At 45.1% G+C, this 10,620-nt stretch overlaps 1 protein-coding gene across 3 annotated transcripts in view; it reads right to left on the bottom strand.

Moving 5' to 3' along the window:
• Nsmce1 (NSE1 homolog, SMC5-SMC6 complex component) overlaps positions 1 to 6,459 on the bottom strand; it is a 30,463-nt gene extending 24,004 nt beyond the window's left edge. The window contains exons 1-3 of one of the 3 annotated variants that reach the window (XM_013504878.1): positions 6,361 to 6,409; positions 5,800 to 5,880; positions 1,486 to 1,541 (exon numbers count right to left, since the gene is read on the bottom strand). The gene's annotated coding sequence lies outside the window, so the exon portion shown is untranslated. Of the gene's footprint in view, positions 1 to 1,485; positions 1,542 to 5,799; positions 5,881 to 6,360 lie in introns of all 3 variants that reach the window. The other 2 variants (XM_013504879.1, XM_005405135.2) reach the window with 2 other exon arrangements.
• Between the last annotated feature and the right edge of the window lie 4,161 nt (positions 6,460 to 10,620).

Genomic DNA, 10,620 nt, shown 5'->3' on the forward strand with positions numbered 1-10,620 from the left:
ATGCATCACCAGGCCCAGCTACTGTTCTCTTTTTACAGCACCATCAACTGGACCTCCAATCTGGGAAGATGCACTATCCCATAACTAGTCTCTCCGACAGCCTGCTGGACACCCCAGAGAGTATCTTACCCGCACCTGTACCTCAACAAGTCCTAACTGAGTTTACACGCAGCCTCTCCTCCCACCACCCTCGACCCTGTTCCTGGGCCCTCCTCCTTGTCAATCGTCAGGCCACAGCGATACGTAACCCACACAGCTGAGCATCTCCTGAAACCTCCGCCTCAGCCAGTTGTCGGGTCTATGTCCTACCAACAGGGTCGGGTACCCTCACTCGCCCGTTCTCCTTCCAGGTACTGCGCACCAGTGATTTGCCAGTGGATGCAGGGAAACCTGGGAACTAAAGCTCTCCAAACTAAAGGTCTCAAAGCAGGAAGGTGGTATTAGCCCGGCTGTGTCTCAGAAAGATGGTTTCGGCACTGCAGAGGGGCACCAGAGGAGAAAAGAAATGGCAGTCAAAGAGTCATTCGGCGGTCCTCGCTCCGACCCAGCCTGAGGGAATGAGGGTCTCCCTGAGCTTTACCTGGTGGCAAATGTTAAAAATCATGGTACCAGTCATGATAGCCCCATCAAATCCCAAAGAGGAAAACTGTATTTAGTTAGTCGGTTGGTTGGTTAGTTTTCTTTAGACAGGGGCGTGCTACGTAGTTCAGGCTGGCCTTGCACTCACTATGTAACCCAGACTGGCCTCGAACTCTTGGCAATTCTTCTGCCTCAGCCTCTGGAGCGCTGGGACTGCAGCAGGCACGCGCCATCACGCCCAACTCCAAGAGGACAAGTTTAAGAACACCCTCCTAGGCCCATGGTGGAAAAGGCTAGAGTATCAAAGATTAAAAGCAACCAAAGAATAGGCCAATGAGGTGTGGTAGCATACAGTTGTAATTCCAGCACACACTCCAGGAGGCTGAGCCATGAAGATCACAAATTCAAAACCAGTCTGTGTAATTTAGCGATTTAGTAAGACCCTGTCTCAAACTTTAGAAAATTAAAAAGGGCAAGGGATGTAGCTCAGTGCTAAGGTCGTTTCAACCGCCAAATCAGAGAACAGGCCAGGTGACGGACAAGTTACCTCACAACAGGAATTGCGGAAACCTGTGGCAGTGAGAAAACACCGTCAATGTGCTAGGACGGCCTGTCTCTTAATGTAGCATTCAATATTGAACTGAAGACTGAGAATGAAGTAAAATATCCCCAAACAACAAAAAGGGAAAGGTTAAATGGCCAACAGATCTTCACTAAGGAAATTCCAAGGCAAGTATCTCAGTACAAAAGGGCTACAAGTTGGAAAGTTTATGATGAAAGATAAAATGAAGGCAAAGAAGTTGGTAAACACATGGTTACATTCAAGCTGACTTGTGATTGTATAAAACACTAAAACGAGTATCTGTGAGACTTTTAAAATTAAGATGTACAGGGCTGGGGATTTACCTCAGCGGCACAGCACCTGCCTGGCAAGCTCAAGGTCGTGAGTTCAATTCCCGGTACTGGAAAAAAAATGAAAAAAAAAATTAAGATATACAAAATACTAGCGCATACATTGAGAGATAAGTGCCCACTAGAATTAGTGCTCTAATACCCTTATGATGGCTGTGAACAGAATAAAAAGTTTATGAATTTTACATTTTCATTTCATAATTTCTAAAGTAACTACTTCTTTAAAAAACGAGAATAGAGTATATAATTTCCAAATTAGTAATGTAATGTGAAAAATAATGAATCCTAAAGAAGGCAACAAATGAGGAAAAAAAAAAAAAAAAAACAGAACAGTAGAACCATAAAAAATAAACTAGGGCCAGGCTTGGTGGTGTACACCTATAATCCTGGCATTTGGGAGGCTGAGGTAGGAGGATCTCCACAAGTTTGGGGCCTGGGCTACATACTGACCTCAAAGGCAGCCTGTACTACATAGCACACCTTGTCTCAAAGAGAGAGAGAGAAAAAAGAGGGGGAAGGAGACAGTGTAAGAAAGAAAGAAAAAAAAAGAAAGGAAGGAAGGAAGAAGGAAAGAAGGAAAGAAGGAAGGAAGAAAGAGAGAGAGAAAAAGAAAGAAAGAAAGAAACAAACAAACAAACAAACAAAGAAACAAACAAAGAAACAAAGAAAGAAACAAAGAAAGAAACAAAGAAAGAAACAAAGAACAAACGAACAAGAACTGGGTTTAATTCCCAGCAGCAGACACACACAGGAAAAAAAAACGCAAAAAAATCTGAAAAAACAGCGAGTGTGAATAAGCTTTGACAAGACTTCCTAAGAGAACTTTATGAATAAACAATATTTAGAACACAAAAGACCAAACTAATTGCATGTGACACAAACATTTTTTAAACATATCATTAACAATTTATAACAATACGAAGTTCTAAATATGTACAAAGTCATAGGAAACTCATTTGAAACTGATGTAAAAATTATTTGAAAACTTAAGTCCTAGAGACTGAAAAGCATTTCATGGGAAATCCATCTTCCTGCAAAGAAAACTTTGGGTCTCAATAAAACTTATCAGGAAGTCTTCCCAGACATTCTGGAACAAAAGTTATATGCGTCATCCTAGAGCCAGGAAAAAGTCAATCCTCCCCAGCCCAATTCATAAGGCTGACATAACTTGGGCCCTAAAACTTAACAAGACTTCAACAACAGGAAAATCACAGACACAATTACACACAGGATATCTTCGAGGAAAATATCTACCAGGATCCTAAGCAGTGCTGGGGGTTTAGCTCAGCGGCACAGCATCTGCCTGGTAAACTCAAGGTGGAGTTCAATTCTCAGTTTTTAAAAAAAAAAAAAAACCAAAACCAGAATAAAGGAGTCCTAAGCAACATGCTAAACCTAATCCAGCAATGTAAAAAGACTGAAATATCGTCACTCAGGGAGTTTATCTCAACAATGGTTTAACATTTAAAAATCAATCAACGCAAGTCTTCCCATTTACGAAGAAAAGAGCATATGATCATCTTAATAGATGCACAAAAAAACTTGATAAACTTCAACATTTACTCATACTAAAAATGAATACGGGTTTGGGGATGACACTGAGGACTGAACCTAGGGCCTCACAAATGCTAAGCCAGTCATCTGCCACTGAGGAAATCAGCCCAAAGGAAATTCTGGTATCTAAGTGAGATCAAAAAAAAAAAAAAAAAAAAAAAAATCTACAGCAAACTTAAAGATGAAATGTTGAAAGCAATCACTTTAAAATTGCAAATGACCAGTGCAATTCCAATCAAAATTCTAGGATTTTAAAAGATACAAGAAAGCACAAACCACAATGGAATATACTGGTAAAACTGACTTTTAAAATTAGGAAACTCTGTTCAACAAAAATACCAAAGAGGGGGAGGGAAGGTGGAAGGAATGGGGAGGCTATAAACTGACAGATGTGAAATACATACAGCTGCAAAATATTCATCTTCAGAATAAAGACTCCCACAGGATAGGAAAGACAACAGTAAGAGGAAAAAACGGAGAAAAGGAATATTAAAAAAAAGAGAGAACGCACAAGTGATTAATAAACACATTTAAGAAGATGCCCAACCTCAATGTTACCAGGCAAAAAGGAATATTTAAAAAGAGAGAGAACGCACAAGTGATTAATAAACACATTTAAGAAGATGCCCAACCTCAATGTTACCAGGCAAATAGGTGTTAAATCCAATGAAATAGTGTCTTACCCACCACCAGTCAAAACTTTTAAAGAATGGCTAAAACTTTCCTTCACTGCTGATAGAGTAGAATATTTTTTTTGCAGTACAGGGGCTTGAACCTAGGGCCTTATACATGTTAGACAAGGGCTCTACCACTAAGCTACATCTCCAGCTCAAACTCTTAAAACCACTTCAGACAAGAATCTGCTCTTACAAGCTAATTAGCATATCCTCAGAACTCCACTGTTAGGTAGATAGCTTACAGAACCGCCTACGCTGGCCCAGGAACACGTTGATATGTTTACAAAAGCCTGGCAAGAGTATGAAGGCCTATCAACTGACGAACGGCTGTATAAACTGATTATAATCATACCATGGAATTCAAAACAGTAATGAAGACAAAGGCGAGCTAGTCACAATAACACAAATACTTCTAAAAAAAAAGTTATATGCAAAAAGCAAGCCACACACATGTACTAGGTCCCCATTCAAATAAAATTCCAAACCCAGCAAAAACATTACTGTATTCATTAGAGAAACATATAGACGGTAAAAAGAAAAACAAAATACTAAATATTCATGATTATCTTTGGGAAGCGGAAGAAAAGCATTCAGTGGGGGCTTTTGGTGGTGTAATAATAGCCTTTTTTTGAGAGAGTCTCCCTGTGTAGTTCAGGCTGGCCTTGAACTCATTGCATAGCCCAGGCTGTCCTCAAACTCGCAGCGATCCTCCTGCCTCGGCCTCCCAAATGCTGGGATTACACGTATAGTATGCGCTACCATCCCGACCAGATAAATAGCCTTTGTTCAAGTTTATATTTCTACATGCTTTAGGCAGGGAGGGAAAGACTGGCAACTGAACCCAGGATGTCATACATGCTAAGCAAGCACTTTACAACTGAGCTATACGCCCAGCCCTTTTTATTTATTTACTTATATTTTGAGTTAGGGTCTCCCTAAATTATCCAGACTGGAATCAGACTTTCCACCCCGCTGCCTCAGTCTCCCTAGCTGAGATTACACCTCTGTGCCATTGTGCCAGCCTCACACATACAGGCATATTATATATCATAAACAAGAAAGAAAAAGATGTGAGCCTGTCACAAGTAACATCAGACACCAATGTTAATAAGGAGGAGGAGGTACAGAAGAGGTTCAAATACTATCATTTAGGACAAGGGTGGAGGGAATGGAACTGGAAGAGGTGCATAAATATAACTAGCTTATTAAGCATATCAGCTGTCTCTGTTGTAGAGGTGGATGACCCTTGGCATGTTCTACCCACCCAGATCATTGTGAAACAGAAATGTCTGTGCGGTAAACAAAGCTGTCTTATCATTTGATGATACGCTAGACAAAGTGCCACAGCTTCACGGGCGGCCTCATTTATCCAAGGGAACCTTACTTATTTCACAGAGGAGGAAACTAACGCTAAGGGGACAGAGGTGACCGTTAGTGACAGCGATAAGGTGGCAACTCCAAAGCACACTTCTGTTCTCAAGGCACTCCCAGCCCCAGGTAAGCAAGAAAAATGTGTGAACAATCAAACTACGCTGTGGGTGTCTTATCTCCAATGCTCAAATCGCACAAGTCCGGAAACAAAAACTTCCTTCTTAGATTTGAAAATTTCCTGTCACCTTGTCTGTACTTTAGTATCGCTTGTATCGTTGTTGTTGTTTTGGTTTTTTTTTTGGTACCAGGAATCGAACTCAGGACCTTGCGCCTACCAGGCAGGCACCTGTGCCACTGAGCTATATCCCTGGCCCACTTGTATTGCTCTTGTGCTCTTCTGTAAATGGATGTCTGTTTGTTCATACGCTTTCGTTCTTTTATTTTTAAAACAAAAAAGAGAATATTGTAAATATATACAAAGATTTATAAAAACGTATAAATGTGCACTTTTATAATCACAGAATTTAGAAATTATACAATGCTTAAAATGATAATCGTAAAGTCATGTTCATGGCAACCTATCTGCGACCCCCTCCTGTGTCTCAGGAGTTATTTCTATTCCCCATTCCTATCCCCAATACATTTTTCTACTCTTAATCTCCAAAAAAAAAAAAAAAAGAAAGAAAGAAAGAACATGTGCTCTGACCTAAAGAGGGGCTTATAGATGGTTCGTTCTCCCTCCGGGCAGTAAGCACGTGCTTGGCTGTGACTCTGTCAGAGGGGCCTGCTGAGGAGCAAGTCTGGACTGTGCACACATCGAGCCTCGGGGCTTTACAGGGAGGGGCGTGGACTTTACACAACAACGCCTGCGCGCGAAACGGGGGCGGGGGCGGGCCGAAGGCTGCGCTTCCCGCAAATCCAGCCAGGTGGTAGAGAAGCGTGTATCTGGCGGCTTTCACCCCGGATCAGCACGACCGGCGCATTTTCCCCGCCTAATATTACGGTCTGTGACCCTGTGCGCGTCCCGCGACGCAGTCCCGCTCCACCGGCGCCTGCGACCCCTCGCCGCGCCTCAGTTTCCCCATCTCGAGGAGGAGCTCGAGAGCCGCCGGCCCCTAGCTGCCCGGCCGTCAGAGCGCACGGGCCCGACCTGGGCTTCACTCCCCTCGCCCGTCCCGCCCAGCCCCACTCTTCGTCCGCCCCCTCATCTTTCCGGATGCCCCTCTTCCTTCCCTGCCGGCCTCCCGCTCCCGGCCCGGAGCTTTACCCGCCACAGCGCCCAACGCTGCCCAGACTGTGCAGCCGGTGACTGCCGGAAGGCGGACTCACGGTCTCCTTTGGGGCGGGGCGAACGCAAAGCCGACGCTCCTATTCGTGGTTGCCAGCAGACTCCCCGCCCATCGGATGACGCATTTCCGGTCCTCCCCGCCCCCCGCGCGTCTTAATAATGGCGCTTCGGGAATCTGTGGGTTGGGCCCCCAGCTAAGCGATCTCCTGATTTCCCGCACGGCTGGAAGTACTGACGCCAATAGGCCTCCGCTGATAACCCCGACCGAAAACAAGGAGGGGCGGGCGTACCGCCCGTGCCTGCCTCCTTGGCCCCGGTCCGCAGGCAGAAGGGAATGCTGAGACCTGGACCTCGGTTTGCTACTATGGGAACTGACAGTGCGACATCGTGGTCAAGAATTTTGAATTACCTGAGCGTGGGGAAGCCACTGAGCTACTCCGAGCCTCAGTGTCCCCTTCTGTTCCACGGCGATAACAGTCCCTGCTAGAGTGTAGGGGAGATTTAGAAGATGCAAATCACGTGGTTGGCACAGCCCTTGAAACCTGTGGCCTGGAAGTGTGGGTTAAGTGTTAGCCACAGTATTGTCTTACTTAGGGAGTGCTGTGAGAAGCCCTCATAAAGCTCCCAATGGAAGTGAGTGGGTTGCTTTGACTCTCCCAGGCGTTATGTTAGCCTGAGGGCTGGGAATGTAGCCTAGCTGGGTAATAATGGCTGACTATACAAGAATACAGTAAATGCCTCTCTCTCCTCTCCCCCTTCCCCTCCCCTTTCCTCTCTCTACTCTCCCTCTCCCAACTTGTTAAAATCCCTGCTTTGCCACTTGCCACCCCTGGGATCTTGGACAGCCTCGCAATCTCTCCGGACTATTTTCTCATCTGCCAGGAGAGGGAAGCCTACAGAGTAATGGTGAATAGCTTGAGCTCTGGAGCTGGGTGGTCAACATTGAGTCCTGGTCCTAGAACTCAAAATCTCTGAGCCCCGGAACAGAAGATTCAAGCTGTCCGTCAGTTTGTCCATCTGTAAAGCAGGGATGATAATGTCAGCTTGTTGCTGGGGTTGTTGTGCAAATTAGCCACGAAGCCCTGAGAGGGTGTCTGGTATATAGGAAGCCCTCTAAATGTCAGTTACCTTTACTAACTGTTATGGCTTGTATCCAGATGTTCCTCCAAAGCCTCATGCAGTTATAGGTGGGACGCTTCAGAGGTGGCTGGATCTAGAGTGTGTGATGCTGGGATTAAGGGTGTGTGATTTCTAAATTAGTCCACTGATTGGGTTTGGCATAGTATCGGGTTAATAATATCCCTTAGTTATTTCAGGCTGATCAGGTCTGCAATCTCCCAAACAAGTGTACTGTGAAGGCTAAATAAAAGAGGCAAATGGAATGATTTCAGTGCTCCAGGAGGATCAAAGCCCTCTCACAGAATTCAAGATTCTCTTAGGGCTAAGACCAAAACCTTTTCTGGGTGATCTGTAGTTATTTGGCTATCAGAAGAAGGGAGGGGAGTACTCAAGAAGAGCAGAATCACTCAAGGACTTCTCTAAGTAAAGTATTAAGTTAATCCACCGAGGAGTGAGATGCCTGAGGCAATAGTCTTTATCCAGTTGAGGTCTGATCCAGGTGTCCTTGGCTTCGATCTTGTCTTATCCGTTGAGGCTTTCAGGCTTCATCACCACTACAGGTTTTAGTAGAGATTAGTGACTCACAGAGGTTCAGTTACCATGAGTCCGCCATTTCCAGACAAGGAGCCTAGGCCTTGGACAGATTCACAAGTGAACATGAAAAGCCAGTTGATTAAGTCTTGCTCAGGTCTGCTTTGTAGTGCTCTCCATCAGCATAGTTCTGAGTGTGGATAATGAGAAGGCCTACCCTGGGTATGACTGCTACCTGATCTAAGGTGGATCGCATAGATAGGAGGTAAGGGACAGAAAGAGGGCCCCTTGGTCATTGCTTGCTGCTTTGCTTCCTCACTACTTTGCTGCTTGCTGCCTGCCATGAATTGTTTCTCCTCTGTGATGCCTCTCTGCCATGCCACCCTGCCTCAGAACCAGCAAACTATGAACTGAAACCTCTACTGTGAACTAAATAAACCTTTCCTCCTTTAACTTTAACGGGTATTTTGTCTCAGCAGTGAGAAAAGGAACTAAGACATTAAATAAGAACTTCATAAACCGCCTCAGAGACAGTCAAATCAGAGAAGAAAACAGACCAATGGAGGAACATGTATGTTTTGTTTGCCTTACACAGTTTTGTAAAAGTTCTCACTTTGTCACCACTGTTTATTTTTGTTGTTGTTGTTTTCTCTTCTCTTTTTGAGACAGGGTCTCACTATGCACTTCAGGCTGGCCTTGAGCTCACTTTGTAGCCCAGGCTGGCCTTGAACTCACAACAATCCTCCTGACTCAGCTTCCCGAGTGCTGGGATTACAGGCGTGCACCACCACGCCCAGCTCATCATCACTGTTTAAAGTGGAGGTGTTTTACGTTAAACCTTAGGGTACATGATTGCTCTTGAAAAATGGAGAAATCTGGTGACAGTGGGCCAGCAGTCACCCTTGGTGGCATTGTTCAGATCTTGGGAGAGCCTGTTCCCTTTTGTTGTGGAGCCAGTGCTCCCCTGGTGTGTGGAGAGATAAAAGCTGAAGACCAAGTATAGAAAGTGCTAGAGATAGATTTCTGGACCAAAGGGCCGGAAAGGAGATAGAAAATAAAGAAAGGGAATTCAAGCCTGAGTGGTGTGAGAGGCACATAGATGGGAGAGACGGGCATGTGGCGTACGGTGTGGTCAGGATTGTCGCTGCTCAGGAGAGGTCTGGAAAGATGTGTCACTGATTTCGAGTGTGAAGGCCAACAAGAACAGTCTCAATGAAAAGGAAGAGGAAGCCAGATAGAGAGGCGAGAGGAGGGAAGGACGGAAGCGGAGGGCGAGCTGACTACCCACCTAGGAAGAGGACTTGAAGACTCAGGAGCAGAGAGAGTAATCGAGAATAAAAATATGTGAGGGAGGATGAGGTCAAGGGCACATGGAGACAGGATTATCCCTGCCCTAGAGAAAGAGACGTCGCTGAAACAGGAGGAAAGGGGAGGGTGCTAAATAAAGGCTCACCGTGATGTTTCTGTTTTCTCCATAAAGGAGCAAAGCAGAATCACGCTGCTGAACATGGGCACGGCGGAGATGAGGAGAGGGCGAAGATTTGCAACAGATACCAAGGGGGGATGCAGAGGGAGGTGCCAGCTAAGCTCAAAGCCATACCTGTGCAGTGATCAAGGTCACTTACGGATGCCTTCCGGCCCCATCCCCGTCCCAGGGGCCTCAGCATAGAAGCTCAGTTCAGATTCACCCTAGAGTGGGCAGTGGGACTAACTAGAAGATGGAGCAATTGTCAGTTGTTGATTGGAAGCCATCCACCATGGTAGGGGCAGGCAGACGTGAGAAGGGACAGTGCTGACAAGTGAGGACAAAACAGTGGACAGATGAGCAGCCAGGGCCTCAGTGAGGGGCACCTGGTTCAGCAGGAGCAAGCAGTGAGAGGTTGGAGTTGACGGTGCACCGTGGTTCCCCGCAGGATGACTGTCCTACCTCCCTGTGACTCGACCCTCAGAAGATAGTGCCTTCGCTTGTGGGTTCATTATTAGTTGGGACCTTTGATGTGCCACACATGGGACAACCGTCTGCTCGAGAAGTCTACAGTTCAAATGTTCTCCTGAAAGTTGACCCTGAGATGCATGGGACAGGCACACAGATTTATTGTTCATAGGAGAAGCGGCCAAGGCCTTGGCGAGACAGGAAGCTTGGGATCAAACAATACACTAAGGGGACTGGTGTTTCCCCTGAAGACAATAGACGCTATCAGAGAAGTGATGAGATCAAGCTGATATTTTACAAAAAGAACTTTGGTAGATACTCTTTTCAAACATCCTTGGAACATATACAGTAACTATGCACAAAACCACAAAGGAAACTTCAATAAGTTCCAAAGAATCTGTAGATCACACTTACAAACCACAATGTAGTAAAATTAAAAATCAACAACACAGAGAGCCAAATAGAAACCCTTAGAACACATAGAATATACACATCTTAAATGAGTAAGTGAAGTCGCTTCTGAGGAAGGAGTCAGGAAGTCAGAATGAATATTTTGTCTTACTGTTTATATCTGTTATGAAAAATAAAATTATATGCACTGCATACATTTGAGTTTTATTTCTTAAGCTAGGTGAAGCATACAGGAGTGTGTATGC

Source organism: Chinchilla lanigera, unplaced genomic scaffold (genome assembly GCF_000276665.1).
Source record: "Chinchilla lanigera isolate Chin_1 unplaced genomic scaffold, ChiLan1.0 scaffold00092, whole genome shotgun sequence".
Classification (NCBI taxonomy): Eukaryota; Metazoa; Chordata; class Mammalia; order Rodentia; family Chinchillidae; genus Chinchilla; species Chinchilla lanigera.